The 16520-nt window shown below is 42.1% G+C and overlaps 2 protein-coding genes across 4 annotated transcripts in view; one reads left to right on the top strand and one right to left on the bottom strand.

The window, feature by feature from the left end:
* The window catches only part of LOC124310391 (peroxisomal leader peptide-processing protease), a 111309-nt gene that overhangs the window by 17506 nt on the left and 77283 nt on the right, over positions 1 to 16520 (top strand). The window lies entirely within an intron of this gene.
* LOC124310396 (ion transport peptide-like) overlaps positions 1 to 16520 on the bottom strand; it is a 42374-nt gene that overhangs the window by 13180 nt on the left and 12674 nt on the right. Inside the window, exon 1 of one of the 2 annotated variants that reach the window (XM_046774284.1) lies at positions 8107 to 8728. The exons of the other annotated variant lie outside the window; for it this stretch is intronic. The gene's annotated coding sequence lies outside the window, so the exon portion shown is untranslated. Of the gene's footprint in view, positions 1 to 8106; positions 8729 to 16520 lie in introns of those variants that run through there. 2 annotated transcript variants of the gene reach the window in all.

Raw genomic sequence — 16520 nt, 5'->3', positions numbered from 1 at the left:
TCAGGGCAAGGGGGAGGGAGGGAAGTAAAAAATTTCAGGGTATAATACCTACGCCATTACGTGTCAGCTGTGAACAGGGAACGGATGCTGTCGCGATGTTTACACGATGCTCGAGGGACTGTAAACAGTGTAAAATACGATATGGCGAAAGAGAGGAAAGAAATTTTTCCCACGAGTGCCGTGGGCGAAATAACCGCAGTTTCCGAGAAATCCTGGAAGAGTTTCGAGAATCGTTGAGCGCGATTCTTCGATCAACGCACTTGGCACGATACTCTACCGATTGTGATTATCCTCGCGGAATCTCTGGACGACGGAGAGTTTAGTCGTTAGTTTTTAGTGAGTGAAAAATGGCGGAGTGACGGGAAGATTGAAAAGTGAAACGTCATCGTTTTCCATGCATTTATTTTCCTCGTCTCCAACCCAGCGGAGCGTACAACAGAAGATCCTCTGTCTCGTACGTGAGTACCTAAACACCTATACGTCTACGTACGTAACGTTGCACACGTAGGTATATTCGTAATCCTAATGAACGTAACTCTTATCCTCTGGCTGGGGATTAAAACGTGGACGGAGTGAAATTGAATTCCCTAGTTAGCTTGCGCGATGTATAGGATGCGTTAGCGAGTTATATCCAACAAGGCCTGCCTCTGTGCTCTCGAGTGGGGGAAGAGAGGAGAGGAGGTTCGTTCTGGCAGACAGCTTGGCGTCTCTCGTACGGCTTCGCGTTACAAGACGTAATAATGAACTCTCGGTCAGACGCCATCTTCCGTCTTGTTTCACGGTTGTATTAAAAGCGCGTTCAACGCTACACGTTATGCCCACGAATGCCAGCGTAACGCGTGCGAGCATCGAGTAGGTATTTTATCATATTCCACTAATTATCTTGCTCCACATTTTAATCGCCTTACTTTTTCACACTCGGCTTTTGTAATAATATAATCTGCTTACTTTCTGGCCACCGGTCCTCTTCCGACACCGCGTATATTAATTATCGAGTCCCAGCTTTGAGAAAAAATATTAGAGTGTTGCAGAGAGCGAGCGGCCTGTTACTGAATCTACGTTCCCTCATCGTCGGTTCTATATTATTCCAATAGTAGTTACGAATATTTTTCACCAATTTTTCTTCCACGTTCAGTTTTTCATCGCGATGCGAGAAGTAAGTGTATCGGTTGGTGACACGTTTAGACCCGGTTATTTGACCTTTTATTTTTTAGAATTATAAATTTACGGCACAAATTTTCAATTTCTCAATGACTAGAACCAATTGCTAGAGGGTCGGACAGTAGGACTTTACTTTTAAACAGATACAACCAAAAAAGGTCAATAACCGGCACACTCGTCTTACAATGAACGAGATAACTTCCGCATTCCTCGCGCCGTCCGAATAATAAACCGGATCCGATCTTTTGGTTGCAAATCGTATTTAAGAACATCGGTAAAGTCTCGCGTTTGGTACTCGAATTTAAACGGTGCGTTAAACAATTTGGCGTCAAAATATTTATATAACGGTCTACGGCGTTGCGATGCTGTCTGTTAATTCGAGCGAGCATGTAAACTATTATTCGACTTGAAGCTGCACTCGTTTTCCCGAGACGCTGGTGAACCTCTTGAAGACGTAACCTCAGGGGAATTATCATTCGGGTTTAAACGACTACGCATATTAACCAAAAGTTTCACACAGTAGCCGCACAGTGCGACCATTTGTCATTGGGTTTACGGAGTTTAAGGCGCGATATATTATACTCGACTCCGAGTGGCTTGATAAACATTTTTCTTTACACTCATTTCATTTTTCATTTCAAATTTTTCTGTCCACAAGAACACCAAGTGAGGCCGACAGAGATTACAGTCTTGATCAATACGGTCAATGCATTAATTACAGTCGATCCCAACCAAGGATTCATCGGATATGAATGTAAAATAAAAGAATGATCATTTTGACTTTGTCGCGATTCCCATGAAGCCAGGTCCAATGGCAACGTGTGAAGTAGAAGGTTCGAGAGCCTCGTGGCGTTGTATTGGTAATTTTTAACTTTGAAATTGAAATAACTCGCCAGAGGGAGAGAGAGAGACAAAGAGAGGGAGAGAGCGTAGTCAGACGCGTTCAATTTAACCAGAAGAATAACGCCCTTTTAATTAGCCAACTGCACGTCTGAAAATACACACACTCGTCTTAAACTTCAACTGTTTGAAATTAGTGCCAATTGACGTGTCCCTGTATAGTTTTTATAACGCGTGTACGGCATGCTGTGTGTATTATGTATACGACAAAAGTATGTTCTTATCTCTCGCGGCTTGAAACGGCTACGCTGCAGGCTGCGTATTACAAACGAGCAGGATTCAAGTCCCTCTCTCTTGTCTCACAGGTTATATATTGCAGCGAATGTATAAATAAATATATCAAATTAACAAACAGCGTACCGGTTGCATAATTCATTATAGCTCATGGACAGAATTACACGGTCACAAATATGTTTCCGTCATTCAATACCGCGATAACGTTCGTAGCTCACATGCCGCACAGTCGTTGACCCCTTGGGGCTTGAGCCTTCATTCAAAGTCCTCGAAATCGATCCTCGAGGTCAGTTTTTCCATATTTTTTGTGCAACAAAGTCACGACCGCGGATCAATGCCGTAAATTAAAGTTGGTAAAGTGAAAATATACGCAACGTGATATAACAATAAACGATATCTTTAACCGAATGATTCCAAATACGCCGACACGGCACGTGAAGTACGCAAAACGAATTCGGGCGGAAACTTGGAAGGCTGGACATTGCAATCCTTAACGGCGATACAAAAGTCCGATGTCAGTTTTCGATAAGGTCTCGCTGGGCTTTCTTTCCTCCGTAGTACAACTAATTGTAAAAGGCCCTGGCTCCAGCAGCTGTGCATAGGTTTCGGTTGAGTAATCCAACTTTAAGGTCAAGGCGGTAGTCGCGGGTACGTACGGAATACTGACTTTCATGAGTCCACGTATACCTAAACCCACATGCCGCCTCATTGCCTGCCCATGAATAAGAATCTGTAGGGATATACGTGTCACAACGAAATGTCGAGGTGATTTTTCATCCTGGTTTTACCGTCATGGCGGGACAGCAGAGTCGTGGAATATACGCTGACTGCATGAATATGCAAAGTAAAAGTGAGAGTCGCTCGGAAACGCTGTTGCAGTTTGGCTAGCCAAGCGTAAAGGGCTTCGGGGATCGCTGTACCGTGAATTGAACTGTACCTACTGTCGCGAATTTTATTCAAGGTACCATACATTGAAATCACCGACGAGTGGTGACTTTGATCGATCGATCGATCGAACTTCGCTTGGCGATAAGCGATTGAGGGTGAACCTGGGAAAGCTGCTGTCTTTTCTAACGAACCTGTCTCGGTTCAACGTCTGAAAAGTGTTACTATTAGGTATCCTCCGTGCGTGAACTGCGGACAACGTCGAGTGCGGCGGATGTATTACCGAACAGTGTGAACCACCGTAATGACCCGTTATTTCATTCTCAAATTAACGATAACATTTCTCATTGTCTATCCCGAGTTGGCAAGGCCATTCACACCGGGTGTCTGACTTTTGGACAGTCATAAAATGATATTCGTTACAAGCTTTGGCCCGCTTTAACTAACTGTCCGTAGGAACGGTACAAATGAGCTCTGGCAAAGCGAGCGGAGAGTCGGTCGGTTATCAGCCGCCGACCTCGAGTTATCACTCGGAGATTTTGGCTAGTTTGGAATTCTTGAAAGACATTTTAAACGGCGTATCGCCGGAAGAATGCCGCGCCACTTGTCGAAGGTGGGACGTACGTACAAGGAAAAGTCTAAGCCTTGAAGCTCGTTTCCAGCCTCGAGACTAACTCACGTACTTACCGCGTTATAGAACCTGGACACTCGCCCCGTGATTCGGAGTAAGTGTTGCTGGAAACTGATCGTGAAGTTGGCGTGAGATTTAGAATTGGCGGATGCTTTGCGTTTTTAGATTTTTATGAAGAATTTTTCTGTGAAACCAAACAATCCCGATTTCTGGTTTCGCATGTAAGTTGAACTCCGGTCGCTGTAATCGAACCGGCGCAACGGATCTGATCGAGATTTTAAACCCCCGACGTTGAGACGGTTACAGAAGCATAAATCGGATTGCAGGATAAAACATCTCTGTATCAATTTCGAAGAGTTGAAGAAAAAAAAGTAGAAGATTCTTTCACACCGTATAAATTTCGCGCTAATGGGCCAGACCGTGAACGAGTAGGTACAAGGTTATGGGGGTGATTTCAGTGGCGAGGCAAAGAACGTTTTAGCGTCGAAGGAGATTATTGTGTATAATGAAATTGAGGATAGCCAGAGCTTCGAACCGCGCTGCGGACAGTTGAATTGAATTAATTAATCAGACGGTCCGGCATCTGCGGGCCCGAAAAAGATAGAGCAATAAGGGCGGAGCACACGTGACGTATAAACGAGACTCTGAATCACCTCGGCAACATGAAAATTCGTAGAAAGAAAAACTTAGAAATTCACCACGCAGGGCGCATTTTCTTTTCAAGATTAAACCTGCCATTCGCTTCTATCTGGGGTTTACACGGTGTAAGGCGGCTCGTCGACGTAGCATATTGCCAATTTGTGATGACGGAAGTTGGCCACGAAACGGAAACTCTAAGACTTCACAAGAACCGTAAGGCGCAGTTTTTCCAAGCTTTCATTAGAAAATTTCTATGTATAACGTACATGCATATTAAATTTAGAGTATACTGCACCGTATCGTTTGAGTTTATAGATTTGTTGTTCGCGAAACTTTCATTGTAAGGTCCAATTTCGTTTTTTTTTTTTTTTTTTCTCCTACGGATTTCCCCACGCCTTATAGTTTATTTCAAATTTCATTTTCACCCACATTAAATCAATCCTCTTTCTCTCTTCTTCTTGAAATCCATTCGATCGAATGAAAGCGCGAGCGACGAAAGTCCCTGGCACTGTGTGCAGGCCTGAGGCCCGTACGTCCGCACTCAAGATTTGGGACCGATCCTGCCGAGATACGGAGTAGTAGATACGAGATCACGGTCTGCCGGTTTTTGGCTATGAAAAAACGGAAAAGGAGGCTTGACGAGGGCGTGACCCGCCCCCTTTCTCGTCCCCCCCCCCCCCCCCCCCCTTATGCGTTCGGTTATTTCGAGAAATAATTAAGACGGACCCCCCGACCATTTCGGCTCGTCAGCCCGTCAGTCCGTTGGACCAAGAGAGGGGAAGAGAGAGAGAGAGAGGGAAAAGAAAGGCTGGGAGCCGTAGTTCCTAGAACACTTGTAAGACTCTACGGATATTTTCGGAGCTTCTTAGCTCCTTTGCCCTCCTCCTCGTAGCTGCAGTCAGACGGCTCTTATGCTTCTTAGGTTCTATTACACTAACGAAGTATCGCGCGCGTGTGTAGAGACAGAGAGAGAGAGAGAGAGAGAGAGAGAGAGAGAGAGAGAGAGAGAGAGGCGATATCGTGTGCTCTTGGTATCTTCTAGCCACCGCGTGGCCCCGAACCCCCTTTGTACTATTTTAGTTATCTTCGCTTCTTTACCCGCGCTTTCCGAAATAATAGTTACAACCGCGGGTGCGAACGTGAGAGTTATGCCCGCCTCAACGAGATATAGATCTTACTCCGTATCAGGGGGAGGGAGAGACTGACTGTGGAACACGAAAAAGCCAAGCCGTAAAACGAGAGATAAATAACGATTTCTCGTCTACCGCGCGTGTAGGAGAAACTTTGAGACAACTCGTCCGCTGCCGATTGTTATAAGAGACAAATAAATACCTGTAGGACAGGTGCATTTACAGCAAAGCTCTTTTTTTTAATTATCCTGACGGTATACCCAAAAAACAGTCCTGTCTCGTTATGAGATCGCTGGAGGGGCTGGAGGGGAGGAAATTCGGACCTTAGCCCAACGTAAATCGTTCCTAAGCCCCGGATAAGAAATGGACGGTTTGTTCCGTCGAAACGAAAGCCGGATGACTCGAGTTCTCGTCGAGTCAGAGTGCCACAGGTGGTTATAAGTGACACGCTACATGTGAGGCAAGGCTCCGCCGAGAGGCTCGGCAACCCGCGTACACCGACGAAAGTTTCTTTTTTTTTTTTTTCATTGTAACTTTGTTATCAAGATTTAATGGATCTTAATTATACGCTTGGATTTTTACCCATTAAAATTTATTACAATCTATACTGTTGCAATAAACATCTGTCACTATTGTCACAGGTATATTTAAGAAAATGAAATTTTTCTCATTGTCAGTGTAACGTATGTAAGAAATAGGAAAATGGTATGTTTCAAACGGTTTTCTCTATTTTTTTTTTTTTTTTCTCACTTTTACCCGATGTTCAGTACATTTTCAATTTTTCACGTTTTTGTTTTCTTACCTGCGTCTGATTGCGCGGCCGTCAAAGAAAATCGTGAGCAATATATGCGCGATGACGTGTTTTTGGGGAAAATGCAATGAATGAAAGTGCATTACTGAATATATATCTATATATATACATTTTACGCACAGCTGCGGAATTTAAAGGCGGGGTTCGCCGAATTTTTTCTGTGCGAACCCTGCAGTAAAAGAGGGATGACGCAAGGTATATATATATATATATATATGTACTGCACTGATCTTCGTGACGCAATTGATGCACGTTGTCTGATAAAAAAGGACTAGTCGGCAGAAATATTTTTAGCTTCTGCAACAGCGTGCTCGCTTTCTTTCTTTCTCTCTCTTTCTACTTGTTTATCTCTGTCCGTTCGTTCTAGTTCCTCTTTTTTTTTTTATCCATTTCTGTTCTCATTCAATTCACGAGATAGCTCTCCGCATCATCGTCTACAATCTATACGATCTGTGTTAAAATTCTTTAAAAAGAGTTTGTTGAAGAAAAAAAAAAAAAAAAAAATGCGCAATTTTTAAATCGAGGATAAAAATTAACGACGCGTGACACAGTTTGACGGGAGTGGAGATCTCTCGGTGGTTTTACGGCGGTGAGGTTAGTTGGGTCCCATGGGAGTGTCATCCAACACCATCGGTTCTATTTTTACCGAAAAACCCCCACCCTGCAATAACGCCAGTGACCCTATATGCTTTATAAATGTGTGGGTGTATGTATAACGAAGTTGTATTATATCTCAGTGTTTTTCACCGATTTGATCCCAGTATTACACATTTAATGTAAAGAAGAGGGGCGAAGGGCTTAATTTTGCGTATTAACTGCGTAATTTCATCCGCAAGTTTTCCCTCCCAGTTAAACTCCTCTCGTTCCTTTCCGCCGCTTCGTACCTAATCTTCAAGACAGTGTTTTATGAATCGCGTGTCGGAGGAATGTGTTTATGTTAATTTATTTTTTTCACCATCAGGCTACCCAAACGACGTGCTCGTTATCGTTTTCTCGAAATTCCATATCGGCGCCGCTTTTGTCTCAGAATCACGACACGTGTGCCTAAGTAAAAAAATTTTCCAACGACAAAACGGAACCACTTACCAAGGCGTTAGAGATCTTTCCTCATTGTCAATCGAGAATCGAAAGGTCGAACACACTGCGAGATTTTCAAATCCAAAGTTCCCGTGTTCAATCACGCGAAGCTAAACTCGAAATCTTCTACGATTATTCAAGTGCTTTCCCAAAGGGTTTCAATTCGTATTCCGCACGCGGAATCGACGCGCATTCAGGCGGCGTAGACGCTGCCTGGCACCCGATATTCTCGATGCGTTGTGTCACATGTCGTCGGGGTTTAAAAGAGACGCGTGTGACGGACGCGGTAGAATTCTCCGCAGCCTTGTCTCCCACGCCACGTGAATTATCACAGATACGACGATTCGGGAATCAGGCGTGAACCGAAGACTCGCCGATAAAATTATACAACTTTTTCGATGATATTCGAAGAGCAATTTTCACCGAGTGACAAAAATTTTTAACTTATTCGTACGATCCTTACTGATTTTCGGCTCGTTGTCAGCTGTCAAGTTGCTCGAGCCGCGACGGATTCGAGACCGAATCTCGTTCACCCGTCGTTTTACTTCCCGCCAAATTTCACTCGAGCTTCAAATATCAACCGCACGTGGATCGTTAACGATGTTTACCATATCAGTTTTAAACTTGAATCAACTTACGTTTTCTCCGTCTAGCGTCGCGTGTTTCTTCGATTATCTTCCCTCTCCGCACTTGCGACTCGTCAGAGTTCGGATTTCACTGCAGGTGATGGATATATATCGTTTCTCTCTTTAGATATCTTCGAATTATACAGTGCGTGAATCGGCGAGTAAACTGGATGAGACAATCGTTCGAAAATTTCACTCGGATCTATCGGCCGCGATCTCACAAATAAATTCAAATATCCAATAAAACGAGTGAAAATAACAAAGAAAAAGAATAATACAAATACAACTGTTACCGGACGAGGAAAAATTTATAAAATAAATTCACTTCACCGACACTTTGAGAATCGATATTATACGTTTACCGTATAATTGAAAGAATTATTATCCGCGATACGTCGTCGATCGAATGATTATATTACGTACACGTGATGATGTGCGGTGATAAAAACAATCAGCAGCTGCAGAATATTGTCTCTAACGGGACTCGTACGTACGGCTCGTCTTCTCAAAGTCGTTTAATATTTTCTCAACCAACGATATTTTTTCCCTCCTTTGCGGATCGGTTAAGGATTGACAATTAAGTAGCGATTATTTGGATGCTGGGTCGGAGATGTGCGTCTTGTGGAAGTATAGCCAACATTGCCGCGCTGGGTGCGCGCTGCTTGGAATATGGCTGAGCTGTCGTCCAATCAGAGCTCGCGGTCCCCCCACTCCCTCAACCGTTCGTATATTATTGTTAACGATTGTTACTTTTTTTTTTTCCCTCTACCACTTCTTCCTTTTTACTCGCCTTCGTCTTCTCCCTCTGCCTCTTCCTCTTATATTTCCCTTTTCTTCTTATTTTTATTTATTTACTTTTTTCCTCTCTTCCGAATCGGTAATTAATAGGCGCGACTCCGCTAGTCGACCGAAGACAAACTTATGCACACACTCGCGCGCGCACACACACATATATATATATATATAAATATATATACATTTCTCACGCGTTATATACACACGGCTAATTTATTACCGTCTCTCTCGACTTTCCTATAATACATTTTACATTATATTCTACCGATTTTCTTCCAATTTTTCTTCATTCTCCTTCCATACCCCGCAGTTTCAAATATCTACGGGATTTTTTCGAAACACTTCACAAATTTTTATAAAAATTGACCCTACCTCACGTACCTCATAAAATCGATTATCATTATAACTTATTTCAATTCTCTGATCGATTTTTTACTCTCTCTCTCTCTCCCTCGATATTCATTCGTTTACAACGGTGCAAGCTTGGACTGCGATTGCGTCATTGTCGCTATTCTGTCAAAAAAGAAAGAAAAGAAAACAGCAGTCTCGGTGAAATACCTTGAGTTAAATCCGATTAATGGAAATGCTCGCCCACCTTCTTGAGCATATTTTTTTTTTCTTTTCCGGAAAATCGCGTACCTTTCCGTGAATTTCCCCTACCCGAAAGTTTCGCTTTACGGAATCTAGATAGACCCCCCCCCCCCGCCCCGGCCGGCGTCCGTTTCGCTCGCGCCCGGCCGTTCCAATTATCCGTTCCGCTGCAGAATGACGCAAATCTGTAAAGACGGATCGTCAGCCTGCCGCATGCCGCCACAGATCGTCGTGGTACCTGGAAGGTGGTAGCGAAGGCTGGCGTTTTTGCACGTATCTCCCGAGTGCATGATATACGTTATAGCGCGGTCGGTTGGTCGGAGAGAAAGTTCAAATTCTTAAGTTAAACGCGCGTTCGTCGAAGGTGTATGCGTGGTTCCTCAACGTTATACGTTATTGCATACAATCGCAGAATATTCCGTTACACACGCACTTCCGTGAGGCGTTATAAGTCGAAAATCGAACGATCGCAAAGAGTCCGAAAGTATCGAGGATTTTGTTTTTAGCTTTTCTTTTTTCAATCTCTTTTTATTTTTCTAGGATTTTTCTATCTTCGATGAAACTTGTTGAGCTTGTTGTATTACGGATTTTTAGAAGCAAAATATACGGTAAATTTTCTCCGCACGCGCTGCTTCGGCGTTTCACGGTATACCGGAAATGTATACGTAACTATTCATAACACATGCAGAAACATGAGAAAAATCGTTCCGCGAATCAGCCGGTAATTCGGCAAACATTCGACGTTTATAAATCATTTATATAGATCGGTTTGAAAGTTTCGACAGAATTATCGGAACGGCTTAAAATCTCTCTCAATCATCGGGCACTAGAGCTACGAAACTTGAAAGTTTAATTTTGTATTACCGCTTTATAAGCGTGAGAGCTGCGTCTAGAATATCTTTTAACGACTCTGAAAGGCTGCTGGTTTTTATTTATTTTATTTATTTTTTTTATTTAGTGTAAAAGATATGTAAGGTAGCAACTTTGAAAGCGGTTCATTCACCGTGAGATCGTCGTAGGTAATTCGTGCAGGTCTGATCTTAATATTTGTTACGCGATAATTAGACTCGTGGTACAATCGATTCGGCGATTGGTTGTACGAGTTTATCATGAATAAATGAAAATTTCGCGATTCCCGGGAAACCGGCCGACGTTCGTCAAATTTATTGAAAAATATTGATCATCGACCGGATATCCGGTCGAATTGGGTACAGTTACTTACATACGTGCGGCAAACTACGTATAACAAATTCAACTTAAATATCGCGCGTCACGTTTCTGGTTCGGAAATCTAGTTGTAATTTATTGCATTGCTCATTGACCTTTGGGGAAACCCTGGCCATGCCGTGGAGTACATCTGCGGCCGAAATTAGCTCATCTGGTTCGCTGCTTTGGTTATTCTCACGCAGACGGCGGGCTAAGCTCTAATAAAAGAAGAGCGAGTCGGGGGCGAGGGGTGAAAAGAACCGATCGCATTCCTGGATCCAAGGAAATTTTCGGGTTCAGGGAAGAGCGACGTGACGTGTCGGTCCTTCGACTTATACGGACGGACGAAGCTCCGTGAAATTCGTCCTTCTTTCCAATGCGTCAAAGACCCGGCAGCCGGTGGTCCATTCCTTGACGGGGAACGATGTCGAGCCCAGTTTTGCCTCTCGGATGCTGCAGGGATCCTGTCCGCTCCGTTTCGCCGTAACCTCAGGGACCCTGATCCTCGGACACCGATAGAAAGGATCGAGTCACGTGACCCGGAGGTCTCCAAATTTCGGCCGATTGATTGTCCCCAGGCATTCGGCTTCGCCGATTTCTACGCTTCTCTCTCCGATCCCTCTTTTCCGTACCCTTGATTATTTATAATTCCGCCCCGCTGCCCGGGCTCTCGTTTCTTTCGCTCTCTTAGCCGATGTCATTTTTCACTCGGATTCGGTCACCCCGCCGATCGGCCGATGTCGATTCGGGATTAATGCGGCGACCGTGAATTAATCGTGCACTCGAGCTGATGAAAACGAATGAATCGCAACTCTCGGCGAATATGTTTTGCCGAAATATTCACCTTCGTTCGCCGAGTCTTCGATACCGTGACATGTACTTGTTACACTTGTGCGATTTCGGTTATTTACCGATTCGATAGTGAAGAATCTCGCACGTAAAAGTCTCGGTAACTTGTCGTGCGTGAAATCTGACGTCATTCGCGAAAAAACCTCGTAGAATCGTGAGAAACTCCTTTCACAAAATTCGCAATCTCATAGTGATTAGATTGGCGCCATTTCCAAGTCTCGATTCTCGGTATAAATACTACGCGGAAAAGTTAAAGCCAGAAAGGAAATTGTAATGATTCAATTATTCTTTATACATGCCAATAATAGATGGACGCTGTTATTTTCTAAGAGCTTTAAATAACCGTCGCGTTTGTATATATAATTGCCTCATTGATTTAATGGTGACGTCATATGTAGTACGAGCGTCGCTTAGCGATTCCGATATATCGCTTTGCTGAGAATTGTGGAAAGCTGCTGTTTGCGGACGGTGATTTTTTTCCTTCGCTTTTTTTTTTGTGTAATTACTATTTCATTTTTTTTCTTCCTCTCTTTTTTTACCGAAGTAAAACCTTGAGTATAACGTTTCTCTCTATACCGAGGAATTTGTCGGATGTTGTGAGGTTAATTGGAGTGTTTTTCAAATATGGAAAATAGCCGATAGAAAATAACTCTGTACCTTTGTACATATACATATATATATATATATGTGTATATATATATACATACATGTATATATAGGTATTCGAGAAACACTCAATTTCCGTCTCTCTTATCTTATCCGGCCAAACGCCGCCTTGATTTTGACGTAACTTATCACTTTTTACCACTCGATATTGTGTCGCAAAAAAATTGTAAGCAAAATTTTGGCCGTTGGTTGGACGTCTGCAGTTATTAAGAAACTGTGCACGTCCAGACCTCAAAACGAAATGGAGAGATGGAGATGAAGAAAAAACAAATGATAAAAAAAAAAGAAGAATAAAAAAAAAAAAGAAAAATATTGACGGGAAAATCCGTTCGTCGTAATGTTTTGCACACCTGCGCCAAAAACTAGAGTTTCAAGCATGTGAAAATAAGTATAGCCACGCATAGATAATTCTGTCGTTAAAAGTAACTTGTTTCGATTTGGCAAGCGTGTTGTAACTTAGTCGCGTTTTGCACATCTGGGAATAATCAATTTTCCCTATTTTGCTCTGATTCAAGATCAATTTTCGTATACGTACGTTTTTTTTTTTTTCTTTTTTTTTTTTCTAATCTCGCCACGCCGCCTATCGCAATATAATAAAAGTTGCCTTGATTCGAGCTCTGAGGATGACAGATATTGCCTAACTGTTCTCCGTACCCTGGTTTCAATTACCCATGATTTATCATTATCGACGGTTTTTCCTCCTCGTTATTTTATTTACATGACAAATTCTTGGCGCCACTGAAGTATTTGTTATTTTGTGCTAAGGTTTTTCCTTTTCATCTCAAGCGCCGTTTTGCGGTTTGGAACAAGTTTCCGAACTTCTGGTCTATGACATTGATCGGAGCAAAACAAGATGACGTAAGAATTTAAAAAACGCAAATTTTTGTTCACCTTCATCGTCACAATTTACCCGTTACGTTCCCAATTACTTGACGTTGTGCATTTTCACTGGTAAATCAAATTTCTCATCATTAGAGTTATTGAAATTCCGAAACGAACCTTTAGTTACACTTGACTTTATGAAACGAAGCGCGTAAAGACAGAATTAACATGTTGTCGAGAGAATTTTATGCAAAAAAGTATTTATACCGTGACGAAAAAACGTGGCGCCAAGAGTTGACGACACTTATGTTTCGTTTATTTATTTTCTTTCGCGTCTTCCTTTCGTTTCCTTTTATTTCCTGCCTTTGTTCGTTTAATTTTTCTCGCCGAATATTACAGTATCGAGTGACTCGTATTTTTTAACGTAACAATTTGGCTTCATCTTTTCTTTCGTCATATATCTGCGTCAGTTGCTACATCGGTCTGTGATATTCCATTTAAACAGAATTCTCTGGACAAATTGACCGACCATTCTATTATGTAATATAATGCTCTACGTTTACAAGAATAGATGAATGCACCTTGAAGCCAAGCTCACCTGTGACGGTGGAATGAATGGAAACGTGTCTTGTAGATCATAGATATGCGTATATCTGTCTGTCAATATTGCACATTTCGCATTGTAATTATACACGTGCTGACGGTTAGTAATTACAACCAATTTCAAAGATAACGATCCATTTCTCACATTTGTCTATAATTCCGTTGTGCGGGCTACAAGCTTTTACAAATGTTTCAAGTAATAAATTGTTTGGAAAATTTCAAGCCTACCAACAGCTAGTTGCTCGAATTAAAAATTTTTGTCATCGGTGTAAATGGTAAAAAATAAACAAGAGTGATAATTTGACTTTAAATTACCAGAAAATTACAGGAAAAGAAATTCTAAATCTCAAGTGTAACAAATAATTTCCAACCTCTCGTACTAAATTTGAGAGCTGAAGCTTGTTCGAGGGAATGAAAATTGCCCTTTTCTCTACCTTATTCGTATTTGTATTTTTATTTTTTCTCATTTATACTTTTTATTTTACCCATCTCCCTAACCACACGGAATGTGGGCTTAAATCGTGGCGGAATTCCGCGTCGACGGGAATGCCGGTTTGTCGAAGCATTAAGATCGGCGGTTGAAGAAACGAAAGAATGACGCTTGCATCCGGCTGACAATGAGTCGTTGAGATGCCGGCTATATCGGTACACGTACCCGATGTATATGATCTATACCCACATGCCTAAATGTTACTCGGTATATGAACTAAGAACCTCGTGGCATTGCGGCTTGGGTATAATTAATGGCAATATACCTTCTTGGTATATAAATTGTGTCTATTTGAAAGAGGCGCCCCGTCCTATTATAAAATTCTCGATGTATTTTTGTCGGACGTTAATAATAACGTACGTTTCCATTCGTGTCGTCTACGCCATACGCGTCTAGTACATTACACGGCTACGAAACGTCGATACAATTGTAAATGCAACTGTTGTGTGAATGAAAATCTTTGCCCGCTTGTTCGCTATCAGGAAACGTTTTATAGCGGTGTAAGAATTTGCGAAGAAGAAAAAGGCGTGTTTTACACTCTTTGAAGAAGTTAAAGAATCGAAACTCGGAAGGCCAATTGTCAATTATCTGTTCTCTATTATTTCGATTTCGTTGGAATTGCCACGGTTAAAGATGAGAAAGAGGAACCAGGTATAGATATAATTATTCGGTGATTTCACATCACTTGTCATTCCAACTTTTCCCCAATGTGTTTTCGTTCTAATTATTTATTTTTAGAAATGTTCGACGACTTATCTCTTATACTCGTAATAAGAATGGTCTGTATAAATAGAAAAACGATGTCCCACGGCCAATCTTATCAAACTGGGTCAGCCGTGATCTATTTTTCGAACGGACAGGTAACCGCAACGCACGGGAAGTGGGTACCTAAGGGTACAGTCATTCGGTACACGCAAACCGGAAACTGAAAATTTGAACGTGACGAATGTGTGCGCTATCATAGTTTTGAAATTTCTTCGAAGTTATGCCTCACCTTGCAGAGCTTCTCCGAATATACATCTTACAGTGTGTTATGTGTCGTTTTAAACGTGCACACGCCTGATTATATACTTTTAAAAAAGCGTTCAAATGACGCGAATTATCGCCAGACGAATATTGGAAAAATCGAAGAACCAGTAAACGATAGTTGGTACGAAGTTTCCTCTTTTCACACCGATACACCTATGTGTACGAATATACGGTTAAAAACAAAATAAGAATATTATGAGAAAAACCGAAATCTAAGGTAAAAAAGTAAACGGCTGAAAAAGTTGTATCATGCCTACGACAAACAACAGGCAACGAACTCTCCTGAGCCTAACCTCGGCTTATTTGTTGGCGTGAAATCGTGCCGGCTGTATAGCCGAGGGTTTATATCGATATATACGTATATCTATATGATATGTTTTAATTTTTTTTTATTACCTATCCATTGGCGACCTTCGCACCGTGTCGACGCTGGCCAATTTTCATACGGCGTACGGACGCTAATAGACCCACCAGAAGCAGATTACCTACGGGGTGTTGAAATTGTATAATACTAAAACCGACACGGTGTCGAAAGGCTTGATAGGTCGAACTCCAAGTCGGGGAATAGTTGGAGACAAGAACGATGGATAAATGGATTGAAAAAGGGGGCGATCGGGTAAGAATTGGAATACCAATAATGATCTCAAACCTCTACGATCATTATAAATTCGGTGTTTACAGTCAAGAAGAGTCATTGATTGATGAATGTTTCGATTTTTCACGACCGTGGAAACCTCGCCAATGATCCATCGAAGTTTGAAATTCTAAATCATCTTGTCAAAAGTTGTATTTGCATTTGGACATTTTACTAGAATTATTATAGTCAGCTGGAGGAACTGGACACGCGACTTTGGCAGTGACAGTGTTTCGTCCCGATTAGGTTCGGCCTTGTGTTAGTGGCGCGTTGCATCAACGACTCATCAAAGTTCCCACAGGGCTATTTTATTTCGCACTAACGAGGACGAGGACGAAGGAAGAGCTTCCGATGTACGTTGGTACACATCGCCTACCCGCGGCGAATGGATCGGTATGAAATTGAGGCCTCTTGTGCAGTCTGAAGAGGATATCGTCGTCGAGTCGAGTTATGCGTGCATCTCGTCATTCGTTGGCGAAATTCGCTCATTCCATCAGTTCTGCTATAATTTTGGCGATTCGGGAATCTCGAAGCTGCGAGGTGCGTGATTTAGGATTTGCCATTTGAAACACAAATTTTGCGTAAAGGGTAAAAGCAGATTTATGCGTTTTTTGCAGAAACCTAACACGGATAGATAATAGAATATTTCGATAAGCACTTGTATCGAAAAGGTTTGGATTCCAATTTATATCCGCAACGTTTTCGTCGCGTGTCGAAACTCAGCGGTTTCCAAATTGAAAA

The sequence above is a fragment of the Neodiprion virginianus genome, chromosome 1 (assembly GCF_021901495.1).
Source record: "Neodiprion virginianus isolate iyNeoVirg1 chromosome 1, iyNeoVirg1.1, whole genome shotgun sequence".
Taxonomy (NCBI): Eukaryota; Metazoa; Arthropoda; class Insecta; order Hymenoptera; family Diprionidae; genus Neodiprion; species Neodiprion virginianus.
This window is presented reverse-complemented; position numbering and strand designations above follow the sequence as displayed.